A 20,659-nucleotide genomic window follows, 5' to 3' on the forward strand; every position below is an offset into this window, starting at 1 on the left:
CCGCACGTCTCCCTGCAACTGACAAAACCGCCAGCGCACGTCTCTTCAGAACGGCAGTGGCGCACTTTTTTCAAATTTAAATGACCCGCTGTCATGTCCCAGCGGTGCAAATTTTGGAATTTAAACGCGCGCTGTCACGTCCGTCAACATTTATGAGCAGTAGGCATGTTTCCCGCCTTCTCGAAACCGAAGAACCCTAGCAAAAGCAACTCGCGCAGTCAAGATTCGAAGAACTGGACAAATCCACCTACCACCTTGCAAAACTCCCTGCACCAGGGCAAGACCCTTGGCGTGAGGAGTGGGGGGCAATTGATGAAGGAAGATTTGGCCCGACCTCACAGTTATGCGACACGGGGCAAAGACAACAGCTCGACACAAAAGTAAGCCTAAGGCGCAAGCACCAAGGGGAGAAACCAGCGGTCAGAACTCCCTACTAGGGGCCCAAACTCACCCTTGCCCCAAACAAGTAATCCGAACTGGCCTGCCTTGTATCGTTCAGGACATACTTCGTCGAACTGGCCTGCCTTGCAACAGTTCGGGACATACTTCGCCGAACTGGCCTGCCTTGTAACAGTTCGGGACATACTTCACCGAACTGGCCTGCCTTATAACAGTTCGGGATACACCTCGCCAAACTGCCTGCCTTGTAACAGCTCGGGATACACCTCGCCAAACTGACCTGCCCTATACATACCTCCGAACTCAAGACTTCGTCTCGCTCACCACTCCACATTGCCCTCAGGGCACCAAAACCAAATAAACCGTACTAGGCCTGGCACCAAGGAAGTCCGTACCCAAGGGTCGTGCACCTGACTAACTTGGGATCTGACGCTTGACGGCCGCTCTCCGAACGGCCACCTGCCACCGCCTCTTGACACCGCCATCTCCAGTTAGAGAGGCGGCTCCGACAAAAGGCAGTGACGGTTCTGTCCCATGAGAAAGGACGACGCCCGAGTTGACAGATGCAAGGGTAATCATACCCGACCTGACAAGGGCGTCGGAGCGAGTGCGCGAAGTGATTATAAAAGCCCCCCTACCCCCAACGAACAAGGTATGTGAACTTTGCGCTATCTGGTCTACACTTTGCCTTTGAGAGATTACTGACTTGAGATTTGGAGTTATCACACCGGGTTCCCCCCGGAGTTCTCTCATCTTTACCGTTTCAGGATCCCCGACGCTCCAGCTCAGAGGCAAGTTCGTTGATAGCTAAGACCGGCTGGATTGTGCTCCATCACTTGGTATTTTGTTTGACAAGCAAGAAATGAAAAATTTTTCTATAACTTGTCTCTGAGTTTATATTTGGCATCGATGTTGTAGATATATTATGTTGTTGATGTGTGGGTTGGAAGCACCATTTTTTAAAAAAATAGTGTTTTTTTGTTTGGAAACATTGCTGTTAGGTAGGATTAGGGGTAGAGTCAGGGGGTGGCAGAGGGGAGCCATGTCCCCCCTTATGCCTTGAAAATCCTCATAGCAATTGTTTAAATCCCACATATATTTTGCCCCTCTTATCCATGTTTCTTATCTTTTTTGCCCCTCTATGCATGCATATTACCCTTTGGCCCCCCTCAATAAAGAATCCTGGCTCCGCCCCTGGGTAGGATGTTTCTTGGGGCAACAACTTTTTTTGTTTGGTACCAATATTCCAGGAAACGTTTTTAGTAGTACTGGTACCTATTATCCAATGCTATGTCATGTCCCTGTCACTGCCACTTCATGTCCCTATTGACAGCAACAAGCTACAGCTTTAGGAAATGTCAAATTCGGCGTTGCTCCAAGCCATGCCTTCATAATTCCAAGGCGTGGCTTGAAGCACTATTTTTTTATGAAAAAATGGTTACAAACAAAGAGATGTTTCCTAGAGCATCGTTCTGACATAGCACTGATGTATCGCCATTTTCTATAGCAGCGACATCGATGCCGAACAGACGCTAGATTAATAACTCAGTCAATATAACCCTCTGTTCCCTGACTCAAGATCACACCTCTCAAGAAGAGCCTCCCTACAATTTGTTGCATGGTTTTTAGAACCGAACCAGTGATCGAACCGGTCAGGGCACTATTTTCCAATTCGGCGGTTCAACCATCCAAGTCAAACGGTTCGACCCGTGGCGTCATAAAAAAAATAAAAAAATACTTATATATAATAAAAAATACCATAGAAATTTAAATAAAATACAAAAAAATACAGGGAAAAGAACAATATATGAAAAAATAAAGATATCTAAATATAAAAATAATAAAATGCAAAAAAGTATAGAAAAATTTCCAAAAAAGTACAGAAAAATTTCCAAAAATATTGAAAAAAATCCAAAAAATTCCAACTGTAGTACTTAGGCCCTTTGGCCTACCTAAAGCAATCATGCCAAAAGATATGTAGTCTAATAACCAAAAACCCAAGGCCCTAACGCAAGGAAGCTTGGATCCATCTTGTCTTGGGGTAGTCTAATAATCTGTAGTTCAATACAGATCTGTATTTCCAAAAGATCTGTAGTTCTGTACATTCTTCGATAAAGGGGTAATCTAATAAATATTAGTAATATACTTATAGCTGCAACCAAACACCACAACCTACATATATAAGGTCTTTAAGGACAGAATTGCTACTGACTAATGAAACATCCCAGTCAAAATAGCTCACTTGTGTAATGGAAATTGGAAAGAAATGGCAATGTCCTTATGACAAGTGGAAATGAAGTAGATCAATAAAGCATGTGCGAAAAATTGGTTTAGCACCTTTAATAAGAAAGATCTTTTCAAATCAAGAATCATGTAATTACAGTCATAGTTTCTTTTTCATCATATATCAAACTACAGTCATAATCACCCATATGTTTGATGTAATGCAGCATTTTCAATAAACAAGAATTTAAGGTCCTAATAAATTACCTTCAATTAACCAATTGAAAATAGTAAATTTCCTTTAATCATGCATGGCGGTTTGGTAATTGCAAAAGCCCAGAGCTGGAGAAAAAGTTACCACAGTTTGAGACTCTCAACATCTGATGAACAGTTGTAATGGAGATGATGATAGGGGAAGTTTGTTGGCAGTTCCTGTTTTGGAGAGATAAAATTAGAACTTTGTTCCAAACTTTTTTAATTGGATATTTTTTTGTATAGACATATGTTAAAGACTGTTTGTGCTCATGTGATGGCTTGTAAAGCAAAATCTTTTGGAACTTGCTCATATTGGTGGGGCTCTCCATCAAGCTGACTGGATTCGTTGTATCTATTTTGCTTTAGTATAGTTATGTTAAATTAAAAAAAAAAAAACACACACACACACACACACTTAACAACCCATGATTAATTGGGAAAAGAGTTGCCTATGTTAAATGTTAAAGATCTTGTTTGCAGTGCAATTGTATCGTATTTACACAAACACATTTTAAGTATAAATGAAAAGAATGCACTAATTCATTTTTGTTTTACTTCAAAATTTCAATCAAAATCAATTACATTCCCCATATTTTTACACCTATAGAAATAATAATAACAACAACAACAATAATAATAATAATAATAATAATAATAATAATAATAATAATAATAATAATAATAATAATTTTTGGAGACAATAGCTGGCCTTTTTATAAAAGAAAAGCTTATATCACAAAGAAAAAAGGGTTTACAAAACGGCACAAAAAACTGGGAGGGTCATTAGATCAGTAAACATCCCTCTCAATTGACATGAACATCTTGGCCATTCCATGAGATAATCTATACTGTTGTCTATATTTATTATTAAAAGTGTGAATAATGGTGTGAAACTTTTGTTTGACTAAATTACCTCAATTTTTTAAATTGGTCTTTGTCTAATTTTAAGGATGGAAATGTAATTTAAAAAACCACTTTTCTCCTTATTCAAATCTTTCTCATTAAGTCTCATATTTAAACTATTTATTCCCATTAACATTCACTGAATCCTTTTCTTGACTAGAATACCCCTTTTTTTGAATTTGGTCCTTCTCTAATTGTGAGGGCACACAATGTAATTTGATCTAATACATTTCTCCTTATTCAATTCCCTCTCATTTAGTCTTTCATAAAGTATTAACTCCCATTCTTTTATTAAATCACATATTTAAGATGTTATTTTCACAAAATAAAAACAAATAAATTCTATCAATTAGATCTACATCCAATACTTTTAACAATATAAAATACTTGTTTTTTAAAATTTACAAAAAATGGAATTATTTTTCCATCATGGTGGCGAGTAAGAAATTGAACCATTAGAGTCAAGTGGGCTAATCCATGATATCATAATTAAATAAAAAATTTTAAAATATAAATAAATAACAAATATAGAAAGATTGGGCACATCTTTATACTATCTGTGACCTGCGTGATGCATAAGCTAGTGTTTAAAAATGTATATTTTACGGGAAAAAATGAAGTAGCAATGATTCACCAAAATTTTTATATAATTTTAGTTTTTTTACAGATGAAATATTAGATTTTTTTTTCTTTTTTCTTATTAGTTATTGAGTTCAATTTTTTTCCTTTTTATATAGCTTATATTTTATGAGAAGTACAAAAGTTAACTGCATAGTATGAGAAGCAACTAATAGTGGATCAATTGGTAGGTTCTCTAGCTAGTTAAATCAAAAGTGTTAATGATACTGTGAAATTTTTGCTTGACTAAAATATCTCAATTTTTAAATTTGGTCTCTCTCTAATTGTAAAGACAAAAATGTAATTTGAGCAACCACTTTTCTCCCCACTCAATTCTCTCTCATTAAGTCTTATGTTTAGGGAATTAACTTGCATTCTTTCATTGAATCCTATTGCTGAAACCTCCTCCAAAGTTTGATAATGGCAATCACCTCCCCTATACTTTCTAACACAATTGCAAGCATCCCCTTGTTAGAATCCTCTACCCAAGCCCTTCCAATCTCTTTTCTGAAATTTATTTATTTTCCAAATTTACTCATCATATCAGATGCTCAAAGATAAAGTTGCAATTTTAAACTCCTTTTTTGTTGTTCAAAGTTTGTATTATTTTTATTTTCTATAGAAATCAGCCTCAATAGTAACTGTATGGGCATTTTGGGGGTCTATATTCACAACTATGTTAGAAATTTAGGGGAGGTGATTATATATACCAAACTTTAGGGCAAGTTTCAACAATTTACCCTAAAGCGAATACAAATATGTACAATGCAAATACATGCAAAATGCAAGGTTTTGCACTCTACATATTTGTATTAGTACTCCTTCCAAACTGAGATGCTCAATTTGGAAAGAGTACAAATATAAATATGTACAATGCAAATGCATACAAAATAATACACAATATGAGGTTTTGATCTCTACATATTTATATTTGTACTCCTTCCAAACTGAGCTTATAGAAAAATTAATGTGACAAAGAATTGTTACTTTTATTGATGATAGAAATAAAATACAAATTTAAAACAAATACAAAAAATGAAGTTGTTTTCCTGTTTGGTGGTAAGTCGACAATCCATCCTTTTGGATCAAATGTGTCAACCCTAGATGTCATAATTAAATAATAATAAAAATTAAAAAATTACGAAAACATACAAAAGTATAAAGAATACAAAACTTTTATAGAAAAATTGGGTATCATTTTTATCATATATTCATCATATTAAACAAAAATAAGTGTGACATAGAAGAATAATTTTTATAGGCATACAGAAATATAAAAAAAACTGTACACTATTTTGGAAACATAAAATGTACCATGAGAAAAGCACATGCATACTTACTCTCAACTTCTCCAATGGAAAAGCTTGTCATCGACAATCTTAAGAAGGCGACCCCCCCCCCCCCCGCATAGCCCCTCTTAGAGGTTTATCAAAACAAAAAAAAAAAAGAAACCTCTTATTAAGCTCTTCATCAGCTAACCTTTGCACATTGCCTTAGGCATTGTTGTAGTAATAAAAATAGTTTGAAAAGCCTAGGTCATTGTATTTCATTTCACAATTGGACATGGTGTCCACCTCATCCAACACCAAATATTTGATATCACAAGAAATGATTGATATTTCCTTCTGTTTGAGGGGTTAGGATCCATCATATGGATGGCCGAACCATGCAAGATGGCTGGGTGAAAAACTGCATTTTTCTAAATCGGTCTTGCACTGAATCGAACTAGATTTGAAACCAAAGAAAGAAGGAGATGTGTAACTGATATGGATACCACAAATGCAGATCCCAAGGTGGAAGTTTATGCCTAAATCAGTTCTAAAACCAGACTCCACTGAAAATGGCATGGTGTATTCTTGAAGCCAATTCCGCAACACAATTTTCTGCAAAACTGAGATCCAACTACTTGAATTGAACTGAGGATGATGAGCCTGATATCCCCTAAATTTTTCTTTAGAAAATAAGAAGAAAACTAATCTAAATCAATCTTAGATAGTTGATGTCGAACTATGAAAAAACTAAGAGACAAAAGGGTGTAAAGAGGACCAGAAATTGCAAAAATATGAAGTTATCTTGGACTAATCCACCCCCTCCTCTTTTATAATCTCTTATGGAGCTATCTCTTAATCTAATTAGGAGATAATCCAAATCTAAATCAGAACTAAACTCCAATTAGAAATATACCGTATCTTCTTATAAGATTAGGTGCTTCATACCCAAATTCGCCCCATGGTTGTCATGTGCTAGTTTAATTAGTCATATTAATTATGGGCTTTAGGCCCATTAGCTATAAGGCTCACGACCCATGGGTGTTGCATGGCCAACTTAGGCCAGATTTGTATGGTGTGAGACCCCACAATGACCTCACATAAGTCCACATGGTTTTGACCCAGCCTTTGTGGAAAGGCTTGGCCAAATTCATTGCTAAACACAGTGAACCCTTGAGCTTATCATTATGGGATCAATATAGGCCCAACATTTACACTTAAATGATCATTGAATTTGGCCATCCTAGAAAATCCAAGGATAATGAACTTTTAAGTAAGATAGAGCCCATCAAGTAATTAGCCTTGTAATGGTCTCTTACATTTAACCTCTCAACCCATAGAGAAGGACCTCTCCTAGGGCTACAAGTCGGGCCGGGTTAGGTCAGGTTGAGGCCAACCCTAAGATTTAAACCCTAAACCCTAACCCTAACCCTAACCCAACCCAACCTTCAACCCGATTTACCCAACCCAACCTGAAGCTGACTTGAGGTTGGCCTGGGCTTGGGTTGGGCCCAATAAAGGTAGGCTGTGCCGAGGTGGCCCGTGCAAAGTGTGGGTTGTGTCGTGTTGGCTCACGGGCTGTGCTGCCCTCCTTGGTGAAAATTTAAGGGGTCGGCCCAGCACCGCCCAGGCCCGTGTGGGCCCAAGCCATGCCTTGCCATGCTGCGGGCTTGGGCCGAGCTGGGTTGCAAGCCATGCCAGGTTGGGCTATAGGGTGGGCCTTGGGCCTGGGTTGAACCGGGCTAGACTGAATGGATTATGATTACCCAAAAAATAAATAAATAAAACAATTCAAATAGGAATTTTATTTCATTTAAATTTGAATGATACAAATTACAAAGCATACAAATATTGAAATATACAATGGTTGGATACTACATACTTGGATGAATGAAATATGAAAATGGAATAAATTAATAAAATATAAAATTTACAATATAGCTACAAATTGAAAATCAAAATTACATTAATAGAAAATAAATTAAATAAAATTAAAACAAATTTTATAATAATTTGAAAAAAATAAAAAATTCTATACAACTAGTCAACTATTGTTCATGAATCATGACTTTCATCATCTGCTTTAGGTGAAATATCCGATGTATGTAGTAGTATCATGCCCTCCTTTGTCTTGTAATTGTAAAGTTGTAATCTATTTTCTGCATGACTACATCTAGCCAAACCTGGTATAGTGGTACCTGCACTAAAACAACTAAACAAGACTCCGATGGAATTGTAGCCTGTAGACACCGAAGGGGTTAGTAGATCACAGATCACGTGCCATGGTGGCGAGAACTAGACAATTTTTTGAATGTTCACTCAATCACTCCACCAAGCTGAAATATCAAAATTATTTGTTCCCTCACCTAAACTAGAAAATTTTGCTTGTAAATAAATTAAGTTCAGTAAATGAACTTGTTGTAGAAGTAGAAAATTTCTGCCTTCTACTTATTATTTCGTACTGCTTCGGATAATCGGATTCATATAAACTATACATTTCAAATAATAAATTATTAATTTATTCTTTTTTTTTTTTTCAATCTCAACATTCATATTTTCACAATATGTTTCAAGTGAAATATCAAAACCATCTTTCCTAATCTTAGGATCTAATATTGTAGCTAAGCAATAAAGGGGAGAAATGTTCTCCCAATATTTTTAAAATTTATTTTGCATTATTTCAATAATTTATTTAAATTGTGGGTTATTTCTTCTTCCTTCTCATGTGTGAGAAAATGTCTGCTCAAAGGGTCAGTACCGCCCTTGCTATAATTGCTAAAGTCTTTTCTATATTTTTGGCAAACTGCTCTATTCCCCCTCCCCTCAACATCCTCTATTTTAAATATTTTCCAAATCGGGCTACTAAACTTGGGGTTTTGGGAAGAGCTAGCCATTTTTTTTAATTCTAAAAAAATAAAATTAATCTAATTGGACTTACCCTGGATTGTTGATTTAGAATCCCAACTTGATTTCAATGAGTAAAGACTTTCAACGTCCAAGGCTCCAAGCCTCCCAAATTGTTGATTTAGAGTTCACTTAGATTGCAGATAATGTATGAGAGAAAGGGAAGAGATTAAGAGAATTGTTGAATGTTTATTGTTGAATTGGTGTGATGAGAAGAATGGTGGATGATAAGACTATTTATAGGAATTGAAAATAATTCAATTGCCCAAAATACCCTAAAAACTTACTATTTTTTAGTTGTTGGGAGGGGTATTTTGGTTATTGTAAAGTTATTTATAACTTTACCCCAAAAGCCCCCCTAAACTAGTTGTTATATAGTTGTTGGAGGGCATTTGTATCATTTTTATCCCCTCAATAAGCAAAATACATAAATCCCCCCTATATAGTTGTTTATAGCTGTTAGAGGGGTATTTATGTAAAAAGCCCCCCAAAAAATTGGAACTAGCCATTTTTGGACGGGCTAAGCACGATCCGCTCTGGGGGCAGCATGACACGAAAAGTTGTGCCATGCCTAGGGCTGCAAGTCGGACCAGGTTAGGTCGGATTGAGGCCAACCCTAGCCCAACCCTAAGTTCTAAACCCCCAACCCTAACACTAATCCAACCCGACCAACCCAACCCTAACTAAATTCCTTCAACCCTAACCCAACTCGACCAAACCCAAAGTTAATTTCAAGATGGGTTGGGCTCGGGTTGGGCCCATCCCAACCTTCTTTCCATCCCTTAAAACCTCATAGAATTACTTGATTTTAGATCTCAACTCAACTTTCATTACATATATTAATCCTAAGTTTCATTAGTACTTGTTTGTTGATGTTTTTCTTTTTGTTCTTTTGGTACAAATTTCTGAAAAACAAGTGTTATGACTTATGGTAGATCTTTCTTGGGAAGAAAACAACATAGAGGAGATGAAGAATAAAATTTTCGAAAAACATAAATTAATATTATTAAGGTTTTAGTCTTTCTGATTAGGATTAATTGAAGTGATTATCTTAAAAGAAATACAAGATAATATGTCGTGGGGGCTATACAAATATCACGCATCTAAACAAATCAATGTATGTTATATATTACATATAACATATATTTATATATGGCATTTACTATAGAGTCGGGTTCGGGTTGGGTTGGGTTGCCTAAGGGGTCAACCTTAACCCTAACCCGAACATCAACCCAACCAAACCCAACCCAACATTTTTGGGTTGGGTTAGGGTTGGGTTCGGGTCAACCAGGCCCAAGTTGCAACCTTAGCCATGCCGTGCTGCCCCATGGACTATGAACCCCTGGCCCAGCATGGCACAGACCATCGTGTCGGGCCTAGCACGGTCCGTGGGATGTCATGCAGGTTCTTATAAAACTATTTAATCTCTAGGGCCCAACCCAACCTTCTCCCCATCCCAATTTACACCTCTAGGGCCCAACCCAACCTTCTCCCCATCCCTTAAATTCTTATAAAACTATTTAATCTCAAATCTAAACTCACTTTTCATTATATATATTAATCCTATGTTTTATTAGTATTTGCTTGTGGATGTTTTTATTGGTTCTTTTAGTACAAAATCGAAAAAGTAAGTGTTTGAAATGACTATATTTTACTATGAGTTATAAGGATTAAGTGAAAATGATTTTAGTCTTTTCATTTAGGATTAAGTGAAATGATTATCTTAAAAGAAAGATATGATAGTATGTAGTGAGGGCTATACAACTATCATACATCTAAAAAAATCAATGTATGATATATAATATATATAACATATATTTATATATGACATATACTATAGAGTTGGGTTCGGGTTGGGTTGGGTTGCCCAAGGGGTCAACCCTAACCCAATCCAAAATAAAACCGGGTTCATGAATCTTAACCCTAACCCTAACCCGTGCATCAATCCGACCCAACCCAACCCAATTTTTCGGGTAGCCTTAACCTCTCCCCTAGATACAAAGTGCAGTGTCACACTCTCTACTTGGATGGATCGCAGGAGTTAAAACATTTTCATAAAACATTAATATATATATCATAAATATAATTTGCAAAATCAGATTTTAAAACATTGTTGAAATTCACTATCATTAGTTCAGGTTTCTATCAAAAAGAGTGTAAACCCTATCATTCACTTTGTTCGACAAAGGGGTCGATCCTATCATTATGATCACCCACTTAGGTAAATTCTCAAACTGCCCCAACATACCTAGGTTTTGACCCTTGATCGATATCACTAATTGGCATATCAAAAACAATCCAATCCAATACCTAGTGTTGTACCATAATCAAGTTTAGGGGTTATGTGTAAATTTTCAATTTTGCCCATCAATTTCCAAGGTCTAGGGCATAACTGGAAAATTGTTTGGGTTCAGTGTTTCATCCACACACTACTTGCACTTCGGGTTAAATCCTAGTAGCTAAGACAAGCTGCCCCAACTTCTTTGGCAGCACACCAGTGTCAGCCTTGGTAGGATAAACTCCCCAAGTCTATCTAACGATTGAGAACATTCTAAATGAACACGACTCTCATTAGTGTCCAGTTTAAGGGGTAATTACATAGAAATATTCCAATAACAACATAAAACAATAATATACTTTTATTCATTTACAATAAATGTCTTTGTACATCAATCTAATTAGAGTTAAGGGCATATATTGTCCAACAACTCCCACTTGCACTTAGGTCCAATCGGGTACAAGCCTCAATCCCATATTATCCACATGTTTCTCAAGCACTTTCTGTGTCAGTGGCTTAGTCAATAGGTTTGCCACATTCTTCGCTGATGCTACCTTTTGAATCTGAATGTCCCCACTACTAACAATCTCCCGTAGATTCAGTGTTGTCACACAATAGTAGAATGGGTGATATGGTAGGACTCCAAATTCTAGGATGAATTTCTTCATCCATACTACTTATTAGGTAGCCTCACTTATGACAATGTGTTTGGTCTCGACCGTGGACTATTTTTCATACTACATAGGGTCCCAAAGTATCCAGATACAGAAATTCTATCATTTGGGCTAGGTTAGAAGTCGACATCAGTATAACTGGCCATCTATAGTGAACTACCACCGAAGATAAGACAAGAGTCTTTAGTCCTTTGTAGGTACTTTAGTATGTTTTTCACAGTAGTTCAATGCTCTTGTCCTAGGTAAGATTGGCATCTACTTACAACACTAACGGCTTGAGCAATGTCTGGCCGAGTAAACAACATAACATACATGATGCTCCATATGGATGAGGCATATGGAGCCTCTCTCATGTCCTCAATCTCCCCAGGGGTCTTAGGTGGCAATCCTTTGGAGAGAGTGACTCCATGCTTGAAAGGAACGAATCCCTTATAGTTCTACATATTATATTTGTTGACGATCATGTAAACTTAAGTAGAGTAGGATAATCCAATTATCCTCTTCAATCTATCTCTATAGAGTCAAAGTCCTAAGATATAAGAGTCTTCTCCAAGACCTTTCATGGAAAATTGCTGCAAAAGTCATACCTTCACCATAATCAACATTCTTACATCATTCCCAATAAGAAGAATGCCGTGTACATACAAAATCATATATGTAACCTTATCTCCCACTGCCTTTCTATAAACATAGGGTTCATCTGGATTCTGCTCAAAATCAAACTATTTGACTATTGAGTAAAATCGGATGTTCCAACATTTAAAAGCTTGCTTCAACATATAAATGGATCTATTTAGCTTACACACCTTGTGTTTCTAACCCTTAGCAACAAAGGCTTGCAGTTGCTGCATATAGATATCTTCAATAAGATCTCTATTTAGGAACGCGATTTTGACATCCATATGCCAAATATCATAGTCATAGTGTGCAACTATAGCTAATAGTATCCTTATGGATTTAAGCATGGAAACTTGCGAGAAGGTCTCCTCATAATCGACTCCTTACAGAGTGTACCCTTTTGCTACAAACTGAGCTTTATAGGTCTCAACTTTTCCATTAGGGCCCTTTTCTCTCTTGTAGATCTACTTGCAACCAATTGCTTTCACCCCGGGTGTGGGTCTATGAGAGTTCAGGCTCCCATTGGTTTTCATTGAGTCCATGTTGACTTTCATGGCATCTACCCATTTTAGGGAGTTTATGTCCAACATAGCTTTTGTATAAGTCACAAGATCTTCCTCATTGTTTGTAGCTTCCATCAAATAAAATTCTTGATCATTACTATAACATCCTAGAAGTCTAAAAACCCGGATAGATCTTCTAAGTTGGATATTATTATTTGGAATTTGTGGTTATCTCCTACTACTCCTAAGCTCTCTTCATCAAGAACAACTTCCTAATGGTGATTGTTTAGGATGTAGTCCTCCTCCAAGAAGGTAGGCATTTGGACTAACAAATACATTTTATTTTTATGGGTCATAGAAGAGATACAATATGGAGTCCTTGGGATAGCGTACAAATAGGCAATGACTAGTTTTGGATTCCAATTTGTCCATACTTATCTTTTTTATATGTGTTGGACAACCCCATATTTTCAAGTGTTTTACACTTGGTTTTTTCTAGTCCATAGCCCATAAGAAGTCTTAGGAACCGACTAGGTTGGAATTCGATTCAACATGTAAATTGTAGTCTTCAAAATGGATGAGGAGTGATCAGACCATATCCAATAAAGTACGACTTCTTCTCTCTGATACATCGTTTAATTGTTGTGTAGCAAGAAGAAACAAGTGTGATATAATCCCATTGTCCTTTAAGTAGTCACTGAATTTGTCGGAGAGATATTCACATTTTTAATCTAATTGAAAGCATTTGATTTGTCTCTCCAATTGTTTCTCGACTTATTGTCTAAACTCCTTAAACTTTTCAAAGGATTCAGACTTATGTCCCATTACGTACATGTAATCATACTGAGAATAATCGTTGGTGAAAGTTAAGAAATAATAGTGTTGGTTCCATGTCCTAACATTCATGGGACCATATACATTAACATGTATAAGGTTAAGTGTGCCTGTAGTTCTTTCAGCTTTACCTGTAAATGGCCTTTTTGCCATCTTACCTTTGGAGGCAAGGCCCACAAGTTGGTAGATCTTCCAACGTGAGAAAATTTAGAAGACCATCATTCACCAATCTTGTGATATATTCTATATTAATATAGCCAAGTTGGTAATGCCATAGGCACATGGTATTAATTGTATCACGTGTTCTTTTTTTGAGGATATGTTCCGATAGTAGTAACTGCAACAGTTGAAGTTATCCTCAAGTAATGTACAACCTCATCATCAATAGCCTTCTGCTTTCCTTGAACCCCTACAATGTATACATGCATGAGTGGAATCCCTAGAATCAATACACTAGGATACATAAGTGATCAATAGATTAGTCTCTATGACCGATGTTTCAAAATTACCGTCTTTTCTTCTTCCTAAGGGTTTCTAAATATTGAGGATAGTTCCTCTTCTAGTACCTGTTACCGGCCACGTTATCCAATTTCTTGGACATGAGCAATGGTTTAAGGTTATGTATCCAGTTCGCATAGTTGGGTCCCTTGAGTTTGTTATCGTCTAACAATTTAGTGAATTGTCCGTGTGCCATTTCTGATAAAAGGCACGATTAATTAGTCCATGACCTTAGTATTGCTTCATGTTATCTTTCATAGAATGGACTTTTATCTATGTTCCATTTCCATTTATTAATCTCTGAGATTTTCCTCCTATTTCAGTGATGGGGACATAGTTCATGTCCCTCGAAATGTGAAAAATCACATAGGTACATGGGGCCAATTATTTTAGCTACATAACCCTATCACTTTTTGTGAATGATTAGATATCCACCCATCCAATAAATTTTCCCTTTGGCCTCCATTTGACAAGGTTCATACTGTTGGGAGGTCGATCCTACTTAATTAACTGATATGATTGTCCTAAAGAATGAGAAAATACAGTCCATGTGGCCCAAAGAATAAGAATGCTGATGTATGACTGAGAACGCTTATTGCATCGTTTCATGGCTTCAAGAGTGCTTCAAGGCTTTTTTTTTCAATGTTGGATCGACCTAGGGGTTCTTTGGATGTGTTGGAGGTTTCCTCATGAGTTTGGACATGGGTTAGGGAGGTTTGGAGCTGTTTGGGACGTGAAGAGGGTATTCTCTAGGCTAATGGGAATAGGATAATCCTTATAGGTTTTCTTGTGTTTTTAGAATGTGAGAAAATGATGGTATTTATAGATTTTTTGAGAGAGGAATGGAGGGCTGAGATGGGAGACAATAGATATCAATGGCTGAGGTTTAAAGGGTTTTTGGAGGGAGATTGATTGAAGGAATGGATTGTCAAGACAGCTTTGGGAGAGAATCTCTCAATCAATCAAGACAATGAGTGGAAGATTTCACTAATTTACCTAAATTATATTGGACATTCCAAGTTTAGGTGATTGGATTCATTGATTGGAGGCTACTAGTTGGTAAAACCTTTGTTTTTTTAAGATGCTTCTAGAGGCTGAGAGGAAGTTTTGGTCATGGGATGCCCTAGTCTCGAAGTTGTAGTGATGGAGATTCCAAACAGAGGATCCGAATTGAATCTAGATTCAGGTCTCAAGATAAAGGGGCTAACGGTGTCAGAATTGGACGATCTTGGTAACATTGGACTCAGAATTTCAAGCTCCATCCATCCATAAGGTTGGATTTCAGGTTTTACATGGCATAGGGTTCATGATCAAAGATGATCCCGATCGGACGATCGGAATTGGTTCTGGTTTCAAGTATTGAGATAAATGGGTAAATAGTGTCGGATTTGGGTGATCTTGGTGTCAATGGATTTGGATTTTTAGGCTCTACATACCTATGGTCTTGGATTTCTGATTTGATGTGAAATGAAGTTCATGGTCAAAATGACTCCAATCAAACAATCATAATTGGTTTCGGCTTCGGGTCTAAAGATGAAGGGGTAAACATTGTTGGACTCAGGTGATCTTGGTGTTGTTGGATTTGTATTTTTGGGCTCTACATACCTATGGTATTGGATCCTTAAGGAACCAAGTTTTGTAAAATTCCAAAAATACCCCCGATTCAATTGAGAGGTTAGCTGAAGCATACTTGAAGCTCAAAGTGCTACAGAAAGACTAAAGAGTGCAAAAATGGGGTGTCTACAAATTGCCCCTCTTTGTTGGAGGATGATAATCCGAACAACAAAGATTGAGGAGACAACCCATTTTTGTGTAGAAATGCGATGGAATGACTGTCCTGATCAAAAGAGTGCTTCTTGAAAGACTTTTTTCATGACAAAAGTGTTGATGATTGAAAGAAGATGATTGTTTTTTATTGAAAATGATTCCCCTGGAATTTCCTCCTATGGTATGCTCCCATTATTGTCTAGCATTCATTCGGTTGTTGATAGAAGGATTGTCCTATGCAGGTAGACCTGTTCATGGGCTTGGTACCCCGATGGCTCAGCCCCCGGATGGACTTGGTCAAGTTTTTTAGCCTACGGGCTTGACCTCGGGCCTAAAAGCCGGACTCAATTATTTTTCAGGCTGGGCTTGGGATTTGTCAAAAAAGTCCGGCCCAACTTTTTATATAATATAAAATATATAATTATTTTTTATAATTTCTAAAGCCTAAGTCCCTAACTGTTAGCACCCGATTTTTGCTTGGTTCCTTCTTTGGTCCATCTCCCACATTTTGGAAGTCCGATCGAACCATACCAATCACTTTAAAACATACCAAAACCCTAAGAAACCAAAGTTTAGCCTAAGTACCCATAAACCCACTATTAAATCTACATGATGCCCTCTCAAAGGTCTTGATTATGCCACATCACCATACTTGATCCCTGATCAAACTCCATCACATGAAACAAAACCCTCAAACAACCAATCACACAAAAGTTCAACCTTAAATTCCTAGATTTAGCCAATCATCCATCAGAGATCCCATTTTGGAACCCATGATCTGCACATGCCTAACACGATCAAACCCTTCCAACAGCCTCATAAACCCAATCCATATCTACCCACCAAATTTCATCCCAAAATCCCCTTATTTGAACCAATATCAAACCTTGATTCTGTTTTGACAAATCTTATTGATCAAAAGCTCACCTATCACAAATCTCCACCATCCAAGCCTTATTTGAATAATCAGACCCTGCCACCATGTTAAATGACCCCAAAAACCCAGCACATCCAATTTTATGACCAAACACCTCCATTTGACCGTTAAAAAAGCAAGATTCCATTTCAGGCCCTTTCGTTGATTGGAAAACCATAAGCTAAGACCATGATCTGAACTAAATCTGTCAATCTACATTTTTTATCAAATATCGATCACTTCCATCAGGTTTGGGATATTCAAAAGCGCCTACCAATCAAATTTCAACCCAAAATTCCCCTGTTTGACCCTTCCTCAAATAAAGATTCTATTTCAACGAATCTTATTGATCCGAACTTGTCAGCCACAGATATCAATCTTTCCAACCCTATTTGTCTGATCAGACCTCACCATTGTGTTTAGAGACCCAAGAAACCCCAATACACTAAATTTTATTACCAAATTCATTTGTTTGACCGTTAAACTAGAGAGATACCTTTTTGACACACCCGATTAAACCGACACATCAGCTGTCCAACCTAGGATCTTAAGTGGTTAGGGACTATCGTCCGCTCTTTACTTAACCCCATTAAAACACCTGGGCCAATGAATTTGAGCCTAATAGGCTTAAAAGGCTCAAAATGCCAAATAGGCCCCTACTTAAAATCAAGAAAAGACAAAATAGCTCTTAAAAGCCCATTAAATTTTTGTTTTTTTGCCACTGTCAGCCCCAAATACGGGGTTGCAACGTTTGGCACGCCCCAATACTTCATTGGATGTACGAAACCCATAAGAAATCCCCCAAAATCAAGGAAATCTATTGCACAAAGAAGGAATGGTCAACTACAAGCCATTCCCTCTCAAAATCCTTGCTTATTTCAATGAAAAAACTCTACTGAATCACAGACACTATAACTGGATGAGTTTCAGACCCATCTCTCCATTTTCTCTATAAATAGAGTCCCAGCTCGAGCTTGAGGAAGGGGAAAATTTGTTAAACTCCTGTAACACACTCAACTTGCTCGAAATCCCGAAATCCTTGAAGCCAAGCTCAAGCTTCATCCTCTGTTTTTTAAACTCAACACCAGAAATGCCCAGCCTAGCTTCTGCCTTGTTCAAGTTTCATTCGAAGTCCTTTCACCTCCTGGAAAGCTTGTTTCAAGGTCATACACGAGAGGTAAGCCTCTCATTCCACCATCTCTTTGCTTTTAGTTTAGTTTCAGGTTGCTTAAAGCCCTGAAATCTTAGGAAATTTGCATTCCTAGCTTCCTTCGGATTGAGAAAATGAGGTAAAGAGGTGAGGGTCTTAGGGAAACTAATACCTAAGACCCGATAACATCATCTCAAATCAATTTCGGGTGAAGTTGGGAACATTTTCACCAGATTTCAGGTGTTTTAAGCAGTCTTGTTAGTTTGTGTTTTTCTAGAATTTGAGCCTAAACGTCTCCTATTTTGGGCTACCATAGCAGCTTGGAGAGAGGGCTGCCTAAAACCTTCCCTTTCCCAATCCTTTGAGCCCAAGATCTCTTGGTTATGTGCTTTCCTTGGTCAAGGACGGAGTCACTATCAAAGGCTCAATTCGAACCTTTCTAGACCCAAAAATGAGGGTCCATTTCCTCTAAAAATGGGTGGCGACTCCAACTCTTTGAGCCAACCATGAGCTTCCCAGAGCTCACACTAGCCGAATAACCCTTCCCTCTTTTCATCAATACTTCTCAGTTTTTACTCTTAGTCTCAGTGACAAGCCTTGCTCATGTCCAATTTTATTGCCACCCATTTGCACCTTTTGTTTTCTTCATTAAGTCTATTACCTCATGGGCAATTAGAATATTATCTTGGATTAATCTATTCGAAGTTAAAGCACTTTGGTTTTCACTTATTTTGTTGTTGACGAAGGGTTTGACTCTATTTACCAGGACTTTGGCTATAATATTTTAGATTGTATTATAGAAACTAATGGGTCTGAAGTGATTGGTTTTTGTTGGCACCTTGACCTTTGGGATTAGGGTAATAAAGGTAGTATTTAAATATTTTAGACATAACCCCTAATTGAAGAAAGCCATAATTATATTGATGACATCTTGACCTACTACTTCCCAATATCGGAAACCATCTAGTCCAAGGGCTTTATTAGGGGGCATCTGAAACAAAGCCTCTTTAATTTCATACTTTGTTACCTCGCTTTATAGCCACAATTTGTCTTCAACATTTAACTTTGGATTATGACAATCCAGAATTCTTGTAGGGGGCATCTTTAATTTCATCCAGCCCAAGGGCTTTATTAGGGGGCATCTTTAATTCTTGTAGTTGCCAACTATTTAACATATTCCTATTCCTTTCTAGATAGCTTGGACCACAACTCTTTCCTCCCTCCTTTTCTTGACGGTAAAAAATCATATATAAGTCCCCACAACAAAGCCATGAACCCTTAACCAAAGAAGCTAGAAATTCCCATTTCTCTCAAAAATTTTTCCTCAAATGTTTCTTTGGTTTACCATATATAAAGGTGCAATACCAATAAGTTGAATTTTGTTCCTTCATTTTCACATGAATAAAATTTTGATCTGCAAATAAAACTTTTTCTATTGTTCCATCCTTCCAAAACAAGACCAGCCCACCTTTAATTCCAATAAAATCACACCCCCAATAATTCCAAAGTTTTAAGAAAGCCAACTTTCTTTTACAAGTTATGAGGTAATTCTTTGTTTCACATAGAAAGATCGCATTAGGCTTGGAGCTTTGATAAGTCTCTTTGAGAGTGTGAATTGTTAGGGGAGACCTGATACCTTGGCAATTACAGCTTAGAATTCTCATTTGGCCCCTGGGTCTGTTCTTATTATCTTTGGTTATGGTTTCCAGACTATCTACTTTCAAGGTTTTGATGATCCCAGACTTATGAAGATAGCTTCCCCTGTTCCTAATTCTTTCTAACTAATGTTCTCTTTTGCCACTAAAACTTCTCTCTTTCGTAGGGGAATTTATGTTTGTAACTAGATTATTATCCCAGACTTATCTCTTTTTGCCACTAAAATTTATGTTTGTAACTTCTATCATGCTCAGATACTCCCTGTAGTCAACATTATTTAGCATTGGAACCCAGACAAAACTCAAATTTTGACCTCTTTTTTTGAGTATTTGGAACTTTGATAAGTTTATTTTTTTCTAGTTTTTCCTTGGCAGTTTCTTGTTTATCTTATTTGGAGATGTTTTAAATCTCCCATTAGCATTTTTCCTTTTTTATAAACATTTGTTCCTCTTTTTGCTTTTTTCTTTTATGCCACCAAGTTTTTTATAGACTTTTGACATCTCTTTTTTTGTTTTGCTAATGAGCAAATTAAACCAATAGTAAGCATTATCATCATAATTTGAATTAAAGAATTTAGTAGTTGTTTATGGCCATACCTCTTCCTCCTATGATAAGGAGTACCTTTCATTTGTGTTTCTCGAGCCCAATAGTTGATTTCCATGCTCATCTAACTCCATTCTAGTAGATTGCTTGTCTTCCAATTCCTCCTTCGAGTCTTCAAACTCATCTTCTTCTCCAGTTAAGCCTTCCATCAAAATTCTAAGTTCATTGGTTCCTAGTTTAGGGACAACTCTAGGATCGGGGATAGGTTTACTCTTGTTAGCAAGCTGTCTTCCTCTAAAATGAATTTTGATAGACCCATTTTTTGTTTTGGGTTGATTTTAGCCCATTTTGTCCCACTGACTAGATTTTCCCTCGACTCTGGTACTTCCTCTTTTATTTCTTGTATAACAATCCCAGATTGCTTCTTTTTCTTTTCCATGAAAGTTTAAAAAGTAAAATTAAAGTTTCTTTAGTTGATACAACCTTACCCTTTCTTTTCCTAATTAGATCCTCTTCTAACAAGATGAGATATTTTCCTTTTTCTACACTTTCTAGTTGTCCCCTCATTCTTTCCACATCATCAGTTTGCCTTATCTCAACTTGATTTTGATTTGACAAGTCACCGCTTCTTATTGTACTATTTCCATCAGTA

General features: G+C 37.0%; 1 pseudogene; it reads left to right on the forward strand.

The window, feature by feature from the left end:
* The window catches only part of LOC148852657 (F-box protein AUF2-like), a 43,963-nt pseudogene that overhangs the window by 21,720 nt on the left and 1,584 nt on the right, over positions 1-20,659 (forward strand).

Source organism: Nelumbo lutea, chromosome 5, assembly GCF_056320005.1.
Source record: "Nelumbo lutea isolate HS-2025 chromosome 5, American lotus-T2T, whole genome shotgun sequence".
Classification (NCBI taxonomy): domain Eukaryota; kingdom Viridiplantae; phylum Streptophyta; class Magnoliopsida; order Proteales; family Nelumbonaceae; genus Nelumbo; species Nelumbo lutea.